Consider the following 22,875-nt stretch of genomic DNA (forward strand, 5'->3'; position numbering starts at 1 on the left):
GCTGGGGGCGTCTGGAGCCGGGGCTGCTCTCGGCTCAGCTTCGGGCTAGGGACCGAGAGACAAAGGGCAGAATCCCGCCTCTTCCTTCTGTTTCCCGCCCGCCTGGCATCTTCCCACGTCCCGAGGCCCCCCCCCCCGCCGGCCCTACCCCTCCTCCCTCCCCACGGGACCCGGCAGTTTCCAGAAGTGATTAGCAGTTGAAAAAGGAGACTTCCTTAACCTACAGAAAGACCGAGCCCGGAGACTGTCCAGTCGGGGAATAGCCCCCGCCGCCCTGAAACGTACCCTTCCCACCGCGGGCGCCAGTTCTCCTTCAGGAGGGAACAGTCCAAGGTCGAGGAGGCTGCCACAAGTAGAGAATCGGCCAAATCGGGGCTTTCCGCCACCCTCTCCCTTGCCTTATCCTTATAAGTAAACTCAACGTGATTAACTTCCCCAGTGGACAAATAGTCTCTGCTCCCATTTCCAGCTTCTGGGAATCCGCAACCTTCCTGTTCTTAAAGAGCAAAATATCTCATCTAGACTAAATAAATGACGTTACGAAAACGCCTCATTCCCCAAGTGTTTTGCTTTTCCCACCGCGAGGGCACACGCTGCTTAGGGGGGAAGAAACCTAAACCCAGCCAGAAGAAACCAGGGCACCGAAGGGTCCAAGGATGTCAGTGACCACGCAGGGGACCTCATACCTGAGCTGCAGGATGATTTATTGTTTTAGATGAAAAGAAGAACAATGCCGGCTCTATCTGGTTCACTTTCTAGGCCTACTGATGACCTTTGTGCCAGAAGCCACGATCCCTAAGAATTGATACATGGGAGAATGGGGAGCTGGAAAAAGGCTGTTACTGAAACTATTCCTCCAACCACAAATGCAGAGCTTCTCAGCCTGGACACCTGACATTTTGGGCTGGGTAATTCGTTGTAGTGGGGGCCTCCCCCCACCAGATGCCAATATTACCCTTCCCTCCACTTTGTAATCATCAAAAACAAAATTTGACTTTGCCAGATGCCCTCGTGGGGAGAGGGCCGAGGGCATCGGTTCAGAACCACATCTGCAGGACAACTTGCATCACTGATACTATGCTGGGGCTAATCCAGGATAAACTCATTAGAATAGCAGCCTTATAGTCTCTGTCCACCAAGTACTGTGCAAAAACACATAGTGGTGACTGACATGTCCTGATATTGTGGCAGGAGTCTGGAAGTATTCCTGCCTGCTGTGAGCTTTTCTAAATATGGGCAATCCATATCTTCATGATATCAGCTAATGTAAAAGTGACATGACTCCTGGGGCTGACGGGACGGTTCTGTTCTCAGATTCTACATTCACTCTAGCTCTGTTGCTTACAATACTTATTTTTTCTTGCACAGGTTTCTGTAGTGTTTCTACTGAATGAAACTCTGTGCATGTCACTGCTGTGCTGATTTTCAGCAAACCATTGGTCCATTCTCCCCTACCCTTGGGTTCTTCTTGATGTCTCCAGGACCTGACCTGTTTGCTTTCTGAGGCTCATGTTGTCCCTAAATTTTACAGCCTCATTCTATCCTTTGAAGTTGGGCTTACTTCTAACCTAGAAGTATTTCTGCTCTCTGATCCTGTATGTATTTGTCTCAGCGTATTTTACAGTGAGTCTGGGGATAAAGTACATTTGATTTTGAATAAATCTGTATTTGTGTTTAATTATCAACATTTTAACAAGTATTTTATTTCCCTTTAGACATTTCTTTAAACTGTTGACTCTTTTCCTTGTAAATATTAAGAAATTATTTCAGATGATTAGAGAGAATGGTGCCAAAAGAAAGAGTATGAGCTTTGGAAACAAACTGATGTGGTTTCAACATACAGCCCTGCCACCTAGTAGCTCTGGGAGCTTCGCCTAATACTTAACTTCTTCACATCTTTTTTCTTTATCTGTGAGATGATGATACTACACAACTCATAGGATTGTTTGGAGGATTAAATCAGATTATGTGTGTACAATGCTGTGTCTGGCTCATGGTAAATTCTCAATAAATGTAGGTTGTTATGTTAAGCAAAGCTATCTTGATGTCCTTTTCTGCTTTGAGAAAGAAATAGAAACTGTGTTTTGCTGAGCATTCATCTTATGTTGTCTACTGAAAGGTTTGGTAGTAGGAAGGTATTGTTTCCAAAATAATTAAGAGCCCGCAATAGAAAGTAAATTGTGTGCCTAGGGAAGAGCTAGTGGGAGAAGAATAAGCCCTTCTGAATTCCATATGGTTCTAGTCTGTGTGACCCCTTCAGTCTTATAAGAGGCAAAATTAAAGGTTAAATGTGTCCAGCAGGAGGTTTCTTTTTCCCAAGAAATGCACATTATACTTGTAACAGCTCTCTCATTCTCTGGAACCCATTAAACAATTTCAAATGAAAGTTCTTCATCAAGGTCACTGTCCTAAGGCAAGTTGAACCAAGGTTGCTTTTCTTCATGACCTTGTGCTCAAGTTCAGATTTTTCAAATATTTTTATTATTTTTATTTCATGCTACTTTTTCTTAACAAAACTCTGAACCAGATGAGTGTGAATATAAACATAGAGCCTCTTTGTTTTATTTTAGGACAAGGATTCCTTCCCAGAAGCCGGCTAGGCTACAGTGAAGAGGAATTTTTTAGTATATGTGAAATAAAGGAAAATATAAATTCTCACTTTGCTAATCTACATGCTTAATGGATAATAATAATAATAATAAAAAGAAGCAGCTGTTCCATCTTATTTCTTAGCCAAGATTTAGCAGCAGTGGTAGGAATTAAAACTTACTCATACTCAAGCCTAATAGTCTGTGATGCATTTTCTGTCAGAGAAAAGAATCATGTAAGTTACATATGCTTAAATTTTGAAGGGTAGAGTATCTTATTCTTGGTATTTGTCATAGTTGCTTTTTTCGAAACTTATTTGAAACTCCTACTTCATTATAACTTGCATTATTTCTTACCCTTCTTTCTCCAAAAAATACAATATCCGGGGCACCTGGGTGGCTCAGTCGGTTAAGCATCCAACTCTTGATTTCAGCTCAGGTCATGATCTCAGGGTCTTGAGATCAAACCCCATGTCAAGAGTCAAGATTCAAGATTCTCTCCCTGTGCCCCTCCTCCCCCTCACGCTCTCTCAAAAAAAAAAAAAACAAAAAAAACCCAAAAAACAAAAACCCACAACAAACAAACAAAAAAAAAAACCATTTCCTTCAGTGCTATCACTTCCGTTACAGGATTACTGATGTTTTCTTTTCTCTCAGAGCTTTCTAGCTTTTCCAGCTAAGCTTATGTTTTCTTATGACAGCAGTTTTCCTAGTTGGACAAGTATGAGAAATATGGTTACCCTTAATCTCCAAGACGGTCTGTTCCATCCACCTTCTCTCAACCTCATGAATGCCCTATTTCACTCTTCTCCCTTATGTTCCGTTGGTGACCTCCCCTCCTTCATTCGCATTCCCAACTACAGCCAACATTTGCTCAGCCTGCCTCCTCTAACTGGCTGTGTTTTCTCCCATGTTTATACTTGCTGTCCCTGATGACGTCAGAGGAAGAGGTGGTTCTCCAACCCCTTACCAAGAATATCCACTCCGAGGGTGTCTTCGATCCCATTTTTTAGCATTCTTCGTTACATTCTCTTGCTCTTCAATTCCTCAGTCTCTACAGCTTCCTTTGCTCTCACATTACAAAGCTGCTGTTATCTTAAAAATATCTTAAAAAGCTGGCAAAACTTCCTTGACTTTTGTAGTAGGTACTCGAGGTGGCCTCTTGATCATCTGTTCCTCTTTCCCAGAGGCCCAGGTCTCTGTGTGGTGTCTGTGTGGTTTCAGGGATATGCCTCCATAAGCCCTGGTTCAGGTATGGACTATTGGACCCCATCAAGGCCTTCCAGCCCTGGTCTGGATAGGGGGTGGGGGTCATGTGTGACCTAAACCCATCCTATCAGAGTGAATCTCTGAACTCTGGGGGATGCTGCCACAGAGCCATGCTTACATGTTCTGGAAAGTTCTGTGTGCATACATGAGGCCCAGAGTTGCTGCATTCATTTTTGCTGGTAGGAAGCCTGCCTGAGAATGAATGAACAAAGAAAGGGCAGAGAAATGGAGCGGAGCTCTGAACAAAGGGCTCGTGAAGTTTGTCTCCCTGCAGGATCTTTTTGTTTTGGGAGCAAATGAATCCCCATTGTTGTTTATTTCTTTTTTTTTCTCTTTTTTTAATTTCATTTTGAGATAGATTTTCTGTTACCTGCAATCAGGACTTCCAATTGATTGTGGTGGTTTAAAACTATGTCCACAAATTCTGTGATACTTCTCCCTTCATCAGGTGAAATTTCCTTTCCCTGCCCTGGAGCATGTGCTGGGTTTAGTGTCTTGCTTCTAGAAAACAGAATAAAGTGTATGATTCTAAGACTAAGTAAAAAAGGGCATGGCGATTTCGTTCTCTTTCATCCCTCTCACTACCTTCTATCTCTGTCTCTTTATCTCTCTGTCTCTGTCTTTTTCTCTCATCACTTGCTCTTGGGAAGCCAGCTGCCATGTCAGGAGGACACTCAAGTGGCCTTGAAGGGCCCCCATGGTGAAGAACAGAGGCCTCCAGCCAGCAGCTGCAGAGAGTTGAAGCCTCCTGACAACAAAAACACGGGTGAGCTTGGAAGGAGATTCTACAGGCTTGTTAAGCCTTGAAATGCCTGGCTGACACTTTACACTCTCGTGAGAGACCCTGAGCCTCTTACTGTGGCCAGAGAGGGTCCCAACTGCCAAATCAATTACCATTTTCCAGTTCTTATGCCGCTTGACCTCTTGGTTATAGGACAACATTGAATAAGTATATGATTGTGTATACATGCACAGAATGGAATTTTCTAAGAAAGGTCACACCTAAAGTTTCCCACAAATATTAACTTCTGTCTTAAGATATTGTTCTGATGAGAATAAATTCTCAAAGTCACAATCACTAGGAAACTTATTTCTTCCCTCCAAAAATTTTACCATGAAGAACAGAGCACACTAGGGATGTATTAAATAATTTTATATTATCTCACTTGTGATAAGAAACACCAGACACTTCCAGGAAAGTAAAATATAAATACTCTAACTCTTAACAGAATTTTTTTTTGCTACAGATTACATAAAAATGAATGCATAGTTATCCACCAAATTTCAAGGAAAAGTTTTAGAATTTGCAGTAGGGTTTACTGAAGAATTTTGGTTTTTTTCCCCCATTCAGAAAAAGTCTAAGTAAATTAGTCTAATTTGGGATTTAAAAATTAGCATTTGGGTGTATAGTTTATTTCAAATGTAGTTAAACAAGATTTCCGTATATTTTGATCACTGAACAAAGCACCAGAGGAAAATCTCATAAAAATTTCCACTTAAAACATCATTCATACATATACATATATATACATATATATGTACATATATGTGTATATACATAATATATATACATATATAATGCTTTTTTGGGAAGTGATGAAGGTTAATAGCGTTTTGGAAACAATGCGCAATTGCTATAATTGATAGGCACTTGATTATTTATAGCATTTGCCGCCAGGCTTTTTCTGTAATGGTCACATATGGGATTGAAAGTCATTTGTAAAATGAAACTTCTCTTCTAAAAGAAAATAAAAACTGTCATGTTTCTGCATCTCGCACCTCATAAGAGAAGTGTTGAGCTATAGACAAAAGGTTAATACTTTTAAAAAAGCTCCTATAAATTCTGTATTTCTATGTTTATGAGGAAAGCTGACTTAGATTTTACTTTAAACATTATTGACCTACCCCGTTCCAGAAAGGATTGTGGGAATACCCAATTCCCATGGCTAATTCTTAAATAATGCCATGTGTTAAAAGACTCAAGTTTTTGATTTATTTGTCCCTGTGTTCACTTCAACAGAAGACTTGACATGATGAAGTAGAACCGAACTCCACCGGCCTGTTAAGGGCTGGGTATGAGCTCAACTCTCTATGTTTACACGGACTTGTAAAGCTATCTGAGTCCTTCGGGAAAGGGCACTGGGCTATGCTGGAGCCATCTTCGTCTCCTGTCCAAATTCAGCTGTAAAACTGTAAATGAGGAAGAGCCCAAGTATACACCATAGGCTGTTCTTCAAGCCGACAGCGTATCCAGCAACCCCAATAACAATAACCATTTGCTAAACCATTTGCTGGACAATAATCATTTGCTGAATGAAACCTTGCATGTCAAACATTATAGGAATATTTCTTCTGGTCCAAACAACAGCCTTTTAAGATCAGTATCCTTTAGGGCGCCAGGGTGGCTCAGTCATTAAGGTTTGCCTTCGGCTCAGGTCATGATCCCAGGGTCCTGGGATCGAGCCCCGCATCGGGATCCCTGCTCGGCGGGAAGCCTGCTTCTCCCTCTCCCACTCCCCCTGCTTGTGTTCCTGCTCTTGCTATCTCTCCCTCTGTCAAATAAATAAATAGAGTCTTTAAAAAGAAAAGAAAAGATCAGTATCTTCCTTTCCATTTTACAGATGAGTAAAGTGAGACTCATGGAAAGTGAATAACTTGTCCCACAGCCACATAGGAAGTGGCAGAGCTCGGAGTCAAATCCAGTCTGGATCCAAACCTCATACTCTTTCCCCTTACCGAATGGGACCTTTCACCAATGAGTCTTTCCTCTCATACAAGAAAAGCAAAACAATAATTTTGCCTGCTAGCACTAAGGACTGTGAGCTCCTTGGGGGCGAGTCTTCATTCAGGCAAACCAAACATGAACCTTTGCAGTGTGCGCACATGCTCTACGCCGTAGCTGGCTGGTGTGAAGGCTATGACAAGAAGTGGCACCACGAATAAGCCTAGGTGGTCTCAACCTGGGGAGCAGGTCTGGGGACGGGACATGTGCTGGGGTGGGGTGGGTTAGAAATGGAGGTGGGTGTAGAGAGGAAGCAAATGCATGAAAAAGCCAACACTATCTTCTTGGAGCTAAAGCCTGCCACATGTTGGATGAGCACATTCGACAGTGTAGAAACACCAAAGTTTAATTTGGGCACATCCATTTTTGTCCCATTACCTTTTTGGGGCACAAGGATGGAATAAATTCTTGACACAGCGTGGGAAGCAGGCATGTGGTCTTCCTTCCACCTCTATCCACCTGAGGAAATGGGTGAGTTATTTAACTTTTTTGAGCTTAATTTTCCTCTAAGTCTAGCTGATCACCACAGACCCTTTAGCTCTGAATTCTATGATTCTACTAGCAGCAATGGCATGATATTATAGTCATGTATTTTTTTGACATGGAAAGGCATTCCCATGTAGTTAGGTGGCAGATAATTGCAGATAACAGAATTTCCAAGAGAAGCAGGAAAGCAAACAATGCAGTAGGAGCCAGAATCAGTGCCTGACCCCAGCATGGTGCAATTTTAACGGGACCCCTCTGCTGCCCAGGGCTGCCTCTCAGTATCTGTTCTGCCAGAGTCTGAGAATGGACTTTCTCCTTCAGCTACTGGGAGATATGCTGTCCCTGACCATGGTTGTCACCTCATGTTACTCACTTGCCTTCCATATATGTTCTCAGGGTGTGTATCTACCATCAGGGCTTGGTGAAAATTTGGTTACACTTGGAACCCAAGCTGCAAGGGAGTTTTGGAAATGTTTAGCTTTCTAGCCTCTGGAGTACAGGAAGCCATGTCAGAAGTGTGAGTGGGTGTTACGTGAGCCTGTGTGCATTGTTGGCCACGTCGCGTTACATCGCTGAGTGCAAAAAGAGGGGGCCTCTTGTAGATGTGTATAAAATAGTATATAAAAAGTCTGAAAGGGTATTCACTAAAATGTTAGTGTTTTGCTTTGATCAGAAGTGTAGCTATTCACTTCTCTGTATTGACCGATATCTCCACCATGAATGAGTATTCCTTGTATTATTTCTCAAAAAAAAATGTTGCTTATTGTTTATGTTCCTATGATTCTGCATGACGTGCAGGTGCGGTCCCTGCCTCTCTGTGTCTTGTAGATGTCTGTGTCTGTCTTCAAGACACAGGCCACAGAATTAGACCTTGGGAATAACGTCGAAGGGCATCACAACATTATTTCAATTCAAATCATGTTAACAAATCTCTAGCTATTTGAATCAGTTTCTCAATGAAGACTCATAGACAATTTGGTAATGACAGGGAAGCAAAGTGGGGTCTGAGGAAGCATTATTATCTGGAGGAGTTGTTTTATTTTCTCCTCATAGCATATATCTTTTGTCCATTTTAAAACAACGATAAGTTTTCTTAGGACGTGGGATCTGTGGTATTATGCAGTTTTGTTAACAAAGATAAACCTGACTGGAGGTCATGTGCATGAAGATCACACAACTGTACCCACAGCAGCTGTGAAATAGGAGAGAGAAAGCTGGGAAGGGAGGTGAGGGATGGATAGACATGTGGGTCTTTGAATGCTGTGTTAAGAAATATGGACTCAATTCAAATCTTATCTCCTATGACTCCCTCAGTGAGTGCCTATTTTTTTCAACCAGAAAATATTAAAATATATTTAATCTATTGCTTAAACTTAAGGATTCATTTTGAACTTGGAACAGCTTATGAGATTTCTAAATCATTAATTATGATTCGTAAAAATTCGCTTAAATAATTTGATTTATATAGTGCTACAGAAAATGCTGTGAACTGTTTTGGTGTTAGAAGGCTATAGTGCCTTTCTTATAAAAATCCTTAGTTTGATTAATGTAGTTACTTAATCTGGTATTTTTAAAGCACCTGCTATATGCAAGGTACTTTGTTAGGCTTTTGGGGAAACGGATTTAAAGAAATGTCTCTTCTCAAAAGAGTTTATGGTTTAGTTATGAGAGTCTAGACATTCATAAAACCCTGCATTAAAGAGCATAATGTGAGACATATTCCAACACGGGAACACCGGAGCCCAGATGGGGAGCAGGCCCTGATACAAGGATGCAAGAATAGGGACTTTTCTTTTGAAGGTATAGGAAGGAAGGTGAATGGGCAAGTGAGACAGAGAAGAGAGGGTAGCAGACATAAAATGCATTATCAAGCCAGTCAGCACTGTAGGCAACGGGAGCTTAACCTCCTGGGGAAACCAGGAAATGATATGAGCACCACCTCCGAGTTATTCCACCCAAGTTACAAAGGAAATGAGGTGCTTATTCACCAGTGTTACGGATTGAGTGTTGTTTTTTCCTAAGTTCCTATGTTGAAATCTTTTTTAAGATTTTATTTATTTATCGGAGAGAGAAAGAGAGAAAGCGCACTCACAAGCAGGGGGAGTGGCCGGCAGAGGGAGAAGAAGCAGGCTCCCGCTGAGCAAGTAGCCCGATGTGGGACTCGATCCCAGGACCCTGGGATCATGACCTGAGCCAAAGGCAGACGCTTAAGGGACTGAGCCACCCAGGTGTCCCATATGTTGAAATCTTAATCCCCGATGCGATGGTATTGGGACATAGGGCCTTTGGGAGGTAATTAGGTTTAGATGAGGTCATGACAGGATTAGTGCCCTTACAGGAAGCGACACCAGAGAGCTTGCTCTCTCTCTCCCTCATGTTAAGGAGACAGCGAGAGACTACTGGACCCAAGAGAGCTTCACTGGGAACCAAAGTAGCTGGTGTCTTGATTTTGGACTTCTCAGCCTCCACAACTATGAGAAATAAATTTCTGTGCTTAAGCCACCTGGTAGTCCATGATATTTGATTATGGCAAGCTGAGCACACTAAAACAAACAGCCTCCATCGGTCTTGGAGCGGGGGTTCCCTAGAACGAGTTACTTCGTTAGCACTTCTGGCCTGCCGAGCATGGGCAGAGCAGCCTTCTCCCGGTTTGGAGGAGGTTCTCAACCACAGACATGCTGCTTCTCGCTGTTGCAAGTGCACCTGTGGACACTGAAGGTAACGCTAGAGGTATTTGGGTGAGAATTAGCAGCATCTTCTAGCAGGTTAATTTTGAGGAGGAAGGCACGTGGAAGTCTTCATACTCCAGGGAGAATGTGATGTTTCAATGGAGCCTTAAAGGGATAGGATGTCAACAGACATAGGCAGGGAAAAGCCATGCCAAACTCAGGGGAAAGCTGGAGCCTAAACCTGGAGGAGGCAAAGTTTGGGATACTTTAGATAACTAATCCAATTGCTATGACTCTATTTTATTTGTTTTTCCCCTTAACATTATTTAATTCTTGGATTTCATGTCTAAAAAATCGTTCATACCTTAATTTAAAAATAGTTTGTTGCTAAAAAATGCTAACCATCATTTGAGCTCTCAGTGAGTGGTGATCAGAGATCACCATAACAAATATAATAATAATAAAAAGTTTCAAATATTGTGCGAATTGCCAAAATGTGACACAGAGACATGAAGTGAGCAAATGCTGTTGGAAACATGGCGCTGATAGGCTTGCTGAAAGCAGGGTTGCCACAAATCTTCAATTTGTAAAAACCACAATATATATCTACAAAGCGCTATAACACAGAGTGCGATAAATGAGGTATGCCTGTATCTAGAATGTTTTCAAACTTTATTCTAAGGAATATTCATTTAATCAGCAAGTATGAATTCTGTATAATATGAAGATGAGCAAGACAGATCAAACACCTGCCCTATGGAGTTGACAGTTTACTAGGAGTCGCTGTTGCAACACAGCTACAGAAGATCAATCTACAACAGTTCACAAGGCCTCCACCCTGGGAGAAGAGGCAGGAAGTCAGGTGACTGCTCTGAGCTCCTGGCAGGTGGGGCGCGGCCTTCTTTCCATTCAAAATCCGGGTGACTATCATACCACCTGGCCCTGAGTAGACACTGGGTAACATTGGTCAAATGATGGGAGAATATGCCTAAGCAGGGTCTGAATGGGGTAATAGGAGAACTTGAGTTCAGGTTTTGTAAAAGAATCACAGTGATTAGCAGCACTTTTTTCCTCTACAGCTTTCTGCCATGTCCTGAACCATGAGATTTATTTCCCAGATATTTTCTTCTGTGAGGTCTTTAGCTTAGGATGAAATATATTTCACTTCCTTGGAATGTGGTGAGCTAAGGCCACACCTCCCTTCTTGCATCATAATATGCAAAGAGAAGCTTCTCTTTAAATTCTAGAAACAAATTTTATTTACTGTTTAAGTGTCTTCACCTCAGGTGACTTCACCAAAAAAACCTGTCCCGGCTTCTGGCTTTCTCTTGAATTACATTTCTGTCAGCAATTACATGTGTAATGTTTTATCTTGCTAAGTTTTGTGTCTCATTAAAACAGTTCATGAATCACTTTTTATGGTTTCCATGTAGGTTACAAAATGAACTCATTTGCATACAGATTCAAGTCCCTGCCAAATTTAGGAGACCACCTTTAAAATGTATCTATTTTCTTGCTAAGACCCTCTTTCTAAGATCACCTCCATCTCCACCTCCTTTTTTTTTCCTAATAACTTCTTTCCATTGCCAAAACCAACAGCTGACATTTTCCTCAGGGCCACTTTCACAAGTCAAAGATTTCTATTACCGTAAAAGCTACTGCCTGAAGAGCAGCAAACTAGAAAGCCACATTAGAGTATGTGTTGTGGACAGTGGGCTGAGCTCATTCATTAGCTAGGTAACTCACTCCCCAGGCTCCATCTTGCTTCAGCAGAATCCCAGATTACTATGGCAATGGAATATCTTCTGACCAATTGCTAACTCTGAAAATGGTAAGCTTACAAATGCCAAGGGTCTGCTCCAGTATTTCTGAAACTGGCTTCCAAGGAGCATTAGAATTCAAGTTGCTAATGGGTGTTTTGCAAAATAAAACGGTTTTGTGGTCAAATAAGTTTGGGAAACCCTTCATATTCTATCTTTCTCTTGGATAATTCATAAAGTACATTAACATATTATAGGTTCCTAACCCTTTTTAACCATAGAAACCTTTCACAAAGAACCTATTAACAACTCACAGATTACTAATGTTCTAAGGAATATTGTTTGGGAAAGATTGATCCACATGGTGTCTATGGAGTTTATTTCCTGGATTTTTCAGATCAGAGGACATGAACAGTTTTTTTTTAGTTTTTGATATATGTATCTCCAAATGAATATATTTACTTATGATTGTTTTTCTGTGACTGACAAGTTTTGCCTTGATTATCAATGTGTTCACACTGTGTTATTGATTCATAGATGAACATCACTGATATGTTCTTCGTTGAATAGTTTAACACAGTACTTCTCAAAGTGTAGTCCCTGGACCAGAGGCTTCAGCATCAACGGAGAACTTATTAGAAATGCAGATTTTCAGGTCCCACACTTACTTACTTAGAAACTCTGGGGGAGGTCAAGCAATCTGTGTTTTAACAAGCCTTCCAGTTAATTCGGATGCACACTGAAGTTTGAGAACCATCCGTTTAACACAGTTTAAGACATCTGCTTTCAGCTCAGAAGGGGTAACAGGGACTAGATTTATCCTCCAATCTGAAACAACTGAAAAACTGGACAAAATGTATGAAACAATGGTTCTCAGATGTGGGACATCAGGCAGCTCAGGATAGTCACCCTTGAGAAATGGACAACAAATGAAATGATCCCTACCACCGCTCCAACTTAAAGAGAATTTCCAGGTTGAGGTCACAGAAAGAAGATCCAGAGAGCTGCAGAGGGCTCCCCTCAAGGCCTTTGCTGATTGCTGGTCAGAGCTTGAGTGTGAGGAAACTACCTGAGGCAAAGAGCTGCCCAAATGGAGCAGAGGAAACAGTCCCTACAGCTCACACAGGACTGGGGATAGGTTGTGCTCCCATCATCTGGAGGAAGAACCTTCTAATTCACAGAGTACTGGTAGAATACCCAGAGAGTATTGCTTCAGTAAGTGGGGCAGAGTTGGCTCTCAACTAAAGGCTGTTCTGGTCCTGACTAATAAAACTTAAAAGTCTTGAAAGGATCAAACTATTTCCAAATAACATAACTGTGTCCCAGAACAACACTCTAGAATATTGATCAGAGAACTTAACAATGACTGGTATCTAATACAATCTATAATGAAGAGAAAAAAAACCATTAATAGAAACAGATCCAGGGGTGCCTGGGGGGCTCAGTTGGTTAAGTGTCCAACTCTTGATTTCAGCTCAGGTCATGATCTCAGGGTTGTGAGATCAAGCCCCATGTCAGCTCCATGCTGGCATGGAGCCTGCTTAAGATTCTCTCTCTCCCTCTGCCTCTCCCCAACCTGCCTGTCTCTTAAAAAAGAAGAAGAAGAAGATCCATAAATGACATAGATAATAAAATCAGTAAATAAGGACATTAAAATAGTAATAACTATATTCCATAGGTTAATATGATAAAGTAGAGAAATGCTTGAGTATGTTAAGTAAAGACATGGAAAATATTAAAAAGGCTCAAATTTAACTTTGCGAGATAAAAGACACAATGCCTAACATGAAAACTGCAATGTATTAGACTCAACAGAATAAAAAATTAATAACTTAAAGACACAGCAACAGAAATTATTCAAAATGAAACTCAGAGAAAAAAGGACTGAAGAAAAAATGAGCAGAGCATTCATGAACTGTGGAACAACTTCACATGACCTGATACATGTGCTTAGAGCTCCTGAAAGAGAGGGACAGAGAGAATATTTGAAAAGATAGTGACCAGACATTTTCCAAATTTCATGAAGACTAATCTACAAATCCAAAAAATTCAGCAAAGTCTAAGAGCAAGAAATATGAAAACAATACCAAGGCATATTATAATTGAACTGCTTAAAATCAGTGATAACGAGATAATTTTAAAAGCTGTCAGGGAAAATGCCAAAAATATGTGGGGGGGGGGTGGTTACAAAGGTAAGAATGACAGCTGATTTCTTCTGGGAAACAATGTAAGCCATAGGACATTGGAGCAATATTGAAAAATTCCTTTCAAAAATGAAGGTTAAATAAAGTTTCTGTCAGGAATATAAAAGCTAAAAGAATTCATCACAACAACAGACTGAACCAAAATCAATTTTTAAAAGAAGTCCTTCAGGCAGAAGGAAAATGATATTAGAAAGAAATCTGGAGGTACTAAGGAATGAAGAAAACTGGAAATAGTACAAAGATAAGTAAATATAAAACACTCCACCCCCCACCTTGGCCTTTAAAAAAAAATGCGTAAAAAGATAACTGTTTAACAGAAAAAAAATGCAACATATACAAGGTACTGTAGGGATTATAATGTAGAAATCAAATGTCAAATGTATGACAATAATAGCACAAAAGCCTGGAGGTAGGAAAATGAAGTGTGCTATTGTAAGGTTTTCATACTCTATGTGAAGTGGTATATTATCACTGAAAGTTGACTGTAATAGATTAAGGATGTACACTATAAACCCTAAAGCAACCACTAACACAAAATAAAATAGTTATAGCTAACAAGCCACCAAAGGAAATAAAATGGAATCATAAAAATATTTAACCCAAAAGAGAGCAAAAAAATAAAAAATAAAAAAAGAACAAGTAACAGATGGGGCAAATAAAAAACAAATTACAAGATGATGGATTTAAAACCAACCATATCAGTAAATATTTGGACATGTAAACAAGATTTTTTTATTTTTGCATATAGTCTTAGGCAAATAAATAAGTTTTATCTCCTATCAACAATTTCTCTCAAAAAGTTGTGCAGTGAAAGATTAGAAAGTTGAACTAATCATGGTTATAACAAACAGCAAAATGATCTTGGCAGTGATTCCTTTTTGAACTTAAGCATATCACAGAGATGTCTAACAAGTTCAGCCAAGAGACACTGTGCTGAAGGCACTTTTCATTTCTTGCTTCACAGAGATTTATGTAACTCAGATTGCTATAGGGTAAGAATCCAGGCATGGAGGGCTCAAAAGGGACTTCTTCCTCACAAGGCTGGGCCTGAGGAATGCTATTAAAAGGACGTTCTTTTGTTCCCCTGAGACTCAAGGAAACTCTGCAGGCCTTTTGAGCCAACTCTCTTGTTTGGTCACTGGTATCTGCTACCCTCGGCCTCCTGTGTCATTCTCCCCTCGCTCTGATTATACCTGCTGCTTTTCAGTTCCTGTTTCCCTTCAGGCTGTCCAAGGAAGTGTCTCCTTCCCAGAATACTTTTTCATCTGCCAAACCCATTCACTTCGTTCATTCTTTTTTTTTTTTTTAAAGATTTTATTTATTTGACAGAGAGATAGAAAGTACAGATAGGCAGAGCAGCAGGCAGAGGGAGAGGGAGAAGCAGGCTCCCCGCAGAGCAGGGAGCCCAACGCGGGGCTCAATCCCAGGACCCTGGGATCATGACCTGAGCGGAAGGCACTGCTTAGCCGGCTGAGCCACAGGCGCCCCCACTTCGTTCATTCTTGCTCATCCTTTAGATCTTAATTCAAAAGCGCTTTGCTGCTCACCTTACCCCCATCCCAGATTCTTTTTTTTTTTTTAAAGATTTTATTTATTTATGAGAGAGAGAGTGAGTGAGTGAGAGAGCACAAGCTGGGGGAGAGGCAAAGGGAGAAGCAGACTCCCCATTGAGCAGGGAGTCCAATGCGGGGCTTAATCCTGGGACCCTGGGATCATGACCTGAGCCAAAGGCAGACACTTAACTGACTGAGCAACCTAGGGCCCCCCCATCCCAGCTTTTTATCATATTTTGAAATTATATATGGTGGGGTATGATTATTTGGATGGCAGGGATGGAAGAAAAAAATGATGAATATCTGTATTTTTCAGCTCATCAGATTAAAAATAGTCCAGTGTTTTTTTTGTCGCTCAGGGCCTCCCAGCCATCCCCTCCCCTGACGTTTTAAGGAAATGTCTGAACTTTATTATGCAGGTTGGGGTAATCAGTGGAGGGAATACTTGAAAAACAGGTAAGCCTAGAGGAGGCAGGCTGGAGAAAAAAAGTACTGGAGGTAATATAATAGTGGACTTGGGCAAAGAGAGTCAAGGCACGAAATGAGGGAAGGACAGCAGGGATGTGAAGGGGACTTGGGAGGAATTTTGGTGGGGACCGGATACGAGGCTGGCAGAAAGACACTCGGACATCGTGGGACATGCACGATACTGAGAGTGAGGCGAGAAGGACAGCAGAGCATCAAGATGTGTGTCTGTGGCTATGAATTGGATCCCCTTTGACCATCACTGAGAGGCACCATTAAGGATAGAAATTGCTTTCAGTGGAATTTTGGTTACCTACATTTATCTCCAGGAATAGGAAGGCACAGAGAGACTGGACCACACGGGGCATATTAGTGGCTAGTGTGCTTTGACTGCCAATGTCCATTCCCCTCCTTTTGGTAAGGCATCCCCAATTTCTTCTGAGCACCAACTCTCTTCCCCACTCTCAATCCACAGCCTTCTCTAGGTTCTACCTACAGGTCTAAGGATGAGCATATGACTTGGGCCTGGCCAATCAGAATACTGCATTCCCCTGGCCAGGATGGGTATAGGGAGTGTGCATGAGTTCTCTTTGAACTAGTGAGAGTCATGCCCAGGGTATTTGCCAGGAGAAGAGAAACAGTTCTTTTACTACTGGATTTGAACATGGGAATGAAACTGAACCATAGATGAACTGGCTGAAGTAAGGAGACACCAGGTCCTGGTAACATTGTTGGAGCCCCCTCATCACCCCATGCCTCAACTAGCCCTCAGCTTTTTAACTGCATGAACCCATAGATCCCTCCCCATTTTCTTTTTTTGCTTATGGCAGTATGAGTTGAGTTTTTGGCTGCTTGGAACTGAAAAAGTTCTAAATTATACAGCATTCAACTTACATATCCATGTTACATTTTATTAAGGCCTGTCTCCATGACTATACTTCATAAGGGCAGGGTCTGGGCCTTTTTTGTTCTCTACTGTATCCCTAGCACCTTGTATTGTCTGTAACATTTGTTGGATAAATGATTAAGTGCATCTTTGTGACTGGTTATTGTCTGTTTCCCTGCTGGATTTAAGCTCTCTAAGGGCCAGGATATAATATATATTTTTCTCTTTGTTATATATTTATATAATTATATATATATAAAATCTTATATATATCCTTATATATAAATATAGAAAATCTTTTTATATATTTACATAAAAATTTGTAAAATTTATATAGGCTTTTAGATAAAGTTATTTGTATATAAAATATATAAATATAAAATATAAATAAAATACATAAAATGATTTATATTTATAAATATATAAAATCTTACATATTTATAATTACATATAATTTTTCTTCTTTTCTCACTTGTCTTGAGCTTTCAGACTAATGCACAAGGCTTGGCATATATAAAGTGCTCCACAAATGTTGGCAGAATGAATGAACAAGTACAGGAAAAAGATATAAACTCAAACCAGAGCAAGGGATTATAGTGCCCATCATGAAAAGGCCAATTAACTCAGTCTTTGTAAGTTGATTTCCCAGACACATATATTTAATGCCTATGAAGTGAAAACTTGGTGTTTATGATTTCAAAAACTGGGAATGAATCAGGCAATCATCACTACCTTACTTACCTCTCCACTCTTCTACATTATCAGAAGGGATGATAACTTCTACTTCATGCATGCTTCTCTGACCTGAGTAGGCCTAAGCTTGTGTAGAAAACTTAAAAAAGAATAGTGGTTAACATATCATTATCATATAGTTTATGCATTTGCAATATCTAGAGAAAAACAAGTGGAACTCTATAGCAGTTAACGGTATCAAAAGATAAGACAAAAGCTCAAGTTACATAAGCGATCTTTCTAGATTATTTTAAATTGTCACTTATAAACGACAAAGAAATGAATACCGGTAAAGACATTAAAAAGTCCACAAGTGATTCCAATCCCCACTCACAGAGTTATGCAAACACTGAGTCTATTCCAAGACCAGGAAGAAAAGTTTCCATATTTCCTCTCCCTGTTAAGTATTGTATATGATTCAACAAAGTAAACAATTTTCTGGAAAAGACTTGGATGGTATGAGTTCCCTAAACCGTCTTTAGTAGTGCGGAGAAAAGGCTGTGATTCCAGGAAACTGTGGTTTTGCCTGGGCCATCTTTTTTGTCAGGACAATGCTGGTGAGTGGAAGCATTCCTCTTCTCCTGCAAGACCACACCCAAGCCAAACCAGAGCCTCAGAAACAAAGAACAAACGGAGAGTAAAACAGGGCTTTCCTTTGCTAGTTTCTGATAGTCTTCGAGCATCCGTTCCTTCTCCCCTGCCCCTCCTTAGGTGAAATGACCCATCAAGTTAATGCAGAGGAATCTCAGATTTCTTAGGTTGATTTTATCAATTAATGAATGATGTTTTTGGAAATTGTGGGCGTTGACTCGCATTATAATGAGCCCTAGAGAATATTAAAAATTTCAAAACAGTAATTTTCGCTGTAATGAACTCATGGTTAGAAAACAGGTCTGAAAGAAAAAAATTAACATTCACTTTGTGGTGAATTAACAAGACTGGGCTAGAAAGAGGGAAATGTTTCCTCCTTTATGTGAAAGTCTGGAGCGAGGATTTGAGAATTTGTACAACATAGGAAGAAGTGAGTGCTTTTTTGACATCAGGACAAAAGAAATGTGTTCCTTTCACCTACCATCCAGTTTGTCTCTCCCTTCTACAGGAAACAATTATGAAACTATAAGGTAACTCTTTTTTTTTAGAGAGAGACAGGAAAAAGCATTTGCTGTTCAACAGGAAGAGTGTATTGTGATCAGATCAATAGCGCACTGATGTTGTGGGTATTCTGCTATGATATTTATATATCTGCACTGTGGAATCTTTCTTGATAATGCCGTTTATTATAATAGGATTTCATTTGTGCTATTAAAGTGATAAAGTGTCAATCATTTAAATCTTACTTATATCTTAAATATGTATGTCCTAATGTATACCCTTAATAGCTAGTGTACCATGAGCACATAGCATTTGTTTGTACCAGATATATCATAGGTGCTCATCAAGTGTTGACATAAAATGGCAAAATGTTGTTTTAGCAAGCATCTATTTTAAAGTTTCTCTAAATTCTTATGTGGAATTTTTGGTAAGAGTAACCTTGGGACTTAATGTGTTTAGACTGCCCCAATGATATACATAGAGATCCCACAGATGTCTGGAGCTCATTTAATAGCCTTCTTAATATTACACTTAAGCGCTCCTTAATTTACATTATCATTTTAATAGCCTTGGATGCCAAAATTAGTTAATGGTTCTTCCCATGCTTCATACATGGGAAGATTGTTTCTTTAGGTGTCACACTCTCAAAGCAAGTTTTGTAAAGAGGAGAAAAATCTGACCAAGTTTTATTTTTGTCAATACTTTAAAATGTGAATCCATGCGATAAATATAGGGGGAATTAGAATAGTTCATTATTTGATTATCAGTTCTTTCTTACTAAAACGAATCTTTGAGATGTATTTTTTAGAAAGTCTGGATAGTGATAGAACTTTTCTCTTAAGCTTACAGTGGCTCTCGAAGTTTGCAGTCCCTGATTTTAACCATGCAGATTAAAGGCTTGTTGAGATATGTGGCAGATTGTGTTCTCCAAAGATGGTCACCACAATATATCCCACCCCTTACAATGTGATGTTGATACTGCTTCTACCAAGAGGTGGCCTCTGTCTTTCCTCCCTTGAATCTGATGGGCCTGTGACTGTGGTAGAAGTGACCCTATGTGATTTCTGAAGCTTAGGCATAAAAAGCGAGATAGTTCCTGCCTGGTGCTTTTGGGTCACTTGATCTTGGAACCCAACCACCATGTGTGAAGAAGCCCAGGCCGCAGACTGAGGCTGTGTGTGGGTGTTCAGATTACAACTTTGACTGACATTCCTGCCAATAGCCAAAATTCATGGGCTATATGAATAAAGAAACTTTCAAGATGGGGGCACCTGGGTGGCTCAGCTGGTTGGGCAACTGCCTTTGGCTCAGGTCATGATCCTGGGGTCCTAGGATTGAGTCCCACTTCGAGCTCCCTCTGCCCCTGCCACTTCCCTGCTCATCCTCTCTCTCAAATAAATAAATGAATAAAACCTTAAAAAGAAAAAAGAAAAAAGAAACCTTCAAGATGACTTCGGTACCAAAAACTGTTAGACCGCATAAGAAAAAATACTCCAAGAGAAAATTACCCACCCACCCCCAGCCAAGTAAACCTTCAGACTTGTGTCAATAATAATAAAATGATTGTTGTTGTTTTAAGGGACTACACATTATGCAACAATAGATAACTAGAACAAGATAGAATGAGGTTCTCTTCAATTCCCTAAGTGGTCTTTCGTGGTGAAAAGAGAATTCATGGCATTCTCTCTTTTCTGGGAGGTTTCCTTCTGATGACATAGCATCGGACAATGGAAAGGACTGCCAATCATGTAGCAATCTGTGATCATCTTATCATTCGGTGCAGTCAAGACTACTGGAAAACTACAAAAGCCTGACAAAATTAGAGGGGTATTTTTAAAAAACTAGTAAATAGAAAAAGCCAATTACAAACAGTATGAAGAAATTGGTTTGGGTTTTTTGTTTGTTTTTGTTTTTTGGTTTTTGGTTTTTTTCTTGGTACATAATTGAACTCATTGTCTGTGTTATTGTTGTTGTTGTTTTCTCATGCTGTACCCTGAACGCCTAGAATAATGCCTAGCAGGGAGGCTCACTAAAATTATGTTGAATGAATGAATGTAAACACATTGGACAGAGTGAACACCGAAATTTATTTCTGGCAGATAGAATTATGTATGGTTTTCTTGTTTTTCCTAAATTCTCTACCATGATCATGGATTACTTATATAATGTACTTGTAGAAGGTCATGGCATTCTATTTAGAATAATAAAAGCTTTCAAATACTTACATGTAAACATATATTCAAATCTTTTTTATAAGCAATATATCTTGGAAAAAAAAGAGGCATTATAGTAAGTCTCAAGAGAAGGCTTTGTGTTGTATAGGCAGGGGCAGTAATAAGTACAGATTTTCTTAGTTATTTATTAGTTATTGTATGGATTCTCTACAGGTATCACAGAAACACAGATTTCTGTCAAAGTTTGAATTAATTAGTTGGCGTATTTTCCCGTCTTCTTGTAATCTCTTTATTCAGCTCAGCTGGGATTCATTTCATCTGCCAATTTAAAACCATAGGATTATCACCTTATGCCAAAAAAAGGCCCTGAGAGAGAGTCTCTCTTGCCACTACAATCGTTCAGATTTAGGACAGAAAAGAGATTTCGGTTTCTGTGCCAGCTCATATTGACTGTTCTGGAGAGGACCCAGCATGCCCTGTGGAGAAGGATCCCCAGGTAACAATGATGCCTAGTCGATGAGCAATGTCGGCCATGGATCAGGTGTAGAGGAGGGGGGCGGTGTGAGGGCCTGCAAATGCACGACTCAGTCAGTGACTATCTTAATCTGTCCTGTGTCAGGCCCTACTTGTTTACAAACTCTTTGATCTTAATTACCTTCTCATGGTCAGTTGAAAATGTGATAGGTTGAATAACCCTAAAAGATGTCCACATTCTCATCCCTGGAATTGGGATAACAGTCCGTTTTGACTAAGTTGAGAAAGAAAATGATCACCGATTGCAACGTAATTGGCAGTCTAGTGAGACCTCTCTTTCCATAATTTGTTGCTTTGGGAATACATTGTGTCCTACAGTCAAGGGGAATTAGGGAGCAGCCGGAATACATTACCGGTCAGCTAACCTTAAAATAGGGAGATTACTCTGGGTTATCCAGGTGGACCTATTTTAATCATAAGGGTCTTTAAAAGTGGGAGAGAGAGGCGGAAGTGTCACGGCCAAGGGGAGATGTGACAGTGGAAAGAGAACCAGTCACACGAAGGACTCTGCTTCACGTTGCTGACTTTGAAGATGGAGCAGGGAGTTGGGAGGGAAGGAAAGCAGGCTCTAGACGCTGGAATAAGGCAAGTAAAGGGTTCTCTTCTTAAGCCCCCGGAAAGCAGTGCATTCTGCCAGCACCTTAATCTTAGCCCAGTGGGATCCATGTCCTATTTCTAACTGTAGGGAGGAAAAATAATATTCCCTCTATGTTCCTGAGTTCATAGCTGAGCCTCTGTGTACTAAAAAATAGATTAACAAGAGAGAAAAAAACAGAAGTTTATTAACATGCATACCTCATGTATACAGGCCAGATGCCCAGGAAAAATGAGTAACTCAAAGAGGTAGCTTTAATTTGGGATTTAATACCATCTTCACAGGGAAAGGAAGGGGGATGTGTACCTCTTAGGGGAGGGTACATGATTTTTGTGAAAGATAAATGGACCTTTAGAAGCATAGATGGTAGGTGTGATAGTTTGTGACAAAGTCTGGCCGGGGATGGTGTTGACTACTAATCTCCTCTACACTCCTCTACACAACCAAGATAAGAGTTGTTCTTCCCCGGTCAATGAAACTCCAGGGAAGGGGATTTGTAACAATTGAGTTCCTTTTGGAGGAAGGGGAGACAAGGGGAGTTCAGAGAGAGCCTCTTCCTACGTCTGCTCTTTTTCAAGTGTCTACAGCTCAAAATAACCAATATGCCAAACCCACACATTTTGCGGAGGTCTACTACCTTATGTTTCATAACATACCGAATTGTAAGGTAACAAATTAGTGTTAAGTTAGTGGTAATTTGTTACAGCTGCAGTGGAAAAGTAATACAATATGGGTTATTCTATATTTACTTATTTTTAAAGATTTATTCATCTGAGCGAGAGAAAGCATGAGTAGAAGGGAGAGGGAGAGGGAGAAGCAAACTCTCCGCTGAGCAGGGAGACCAATGCGGGGCTCCATCCTAAGACCCTGAGATCATGACCTGAGTCAAAGGCAGACGCTTAACCATCTGACCCACTCAGGCACCCCTGGGTTATTCTACCGTCAAAAAGGAGACTGCTATTCCACAACGCCCTCCCCACATGCTGACCCATTAGTTTTATGGATATCACTTTAAAATTCATAGCCAGTTTTTTCTAACAAGTTGAGGGTCCAGTCTCTCAACTTACCATGTTATATTGTGTGAGA

The sequence above is a fragment of the Eumetopias jubatus genome, unplaced genomic scaffold (genome assembly GCF_037043125.1).
Source record: "Eumetopias jubatus isolate StellerSeaLion01/CBP00866 unplaced genomic scaffold, mEumJub1_p1.0 scaffold_8, whole genome shotgun sequence".
Classification (NCBI taxonomy): Eukaryota; Metazoa; Chordata; class Mammalia; order Carnivora; family Otariidae; genus Eumetopias; species Eumetopias jubatus.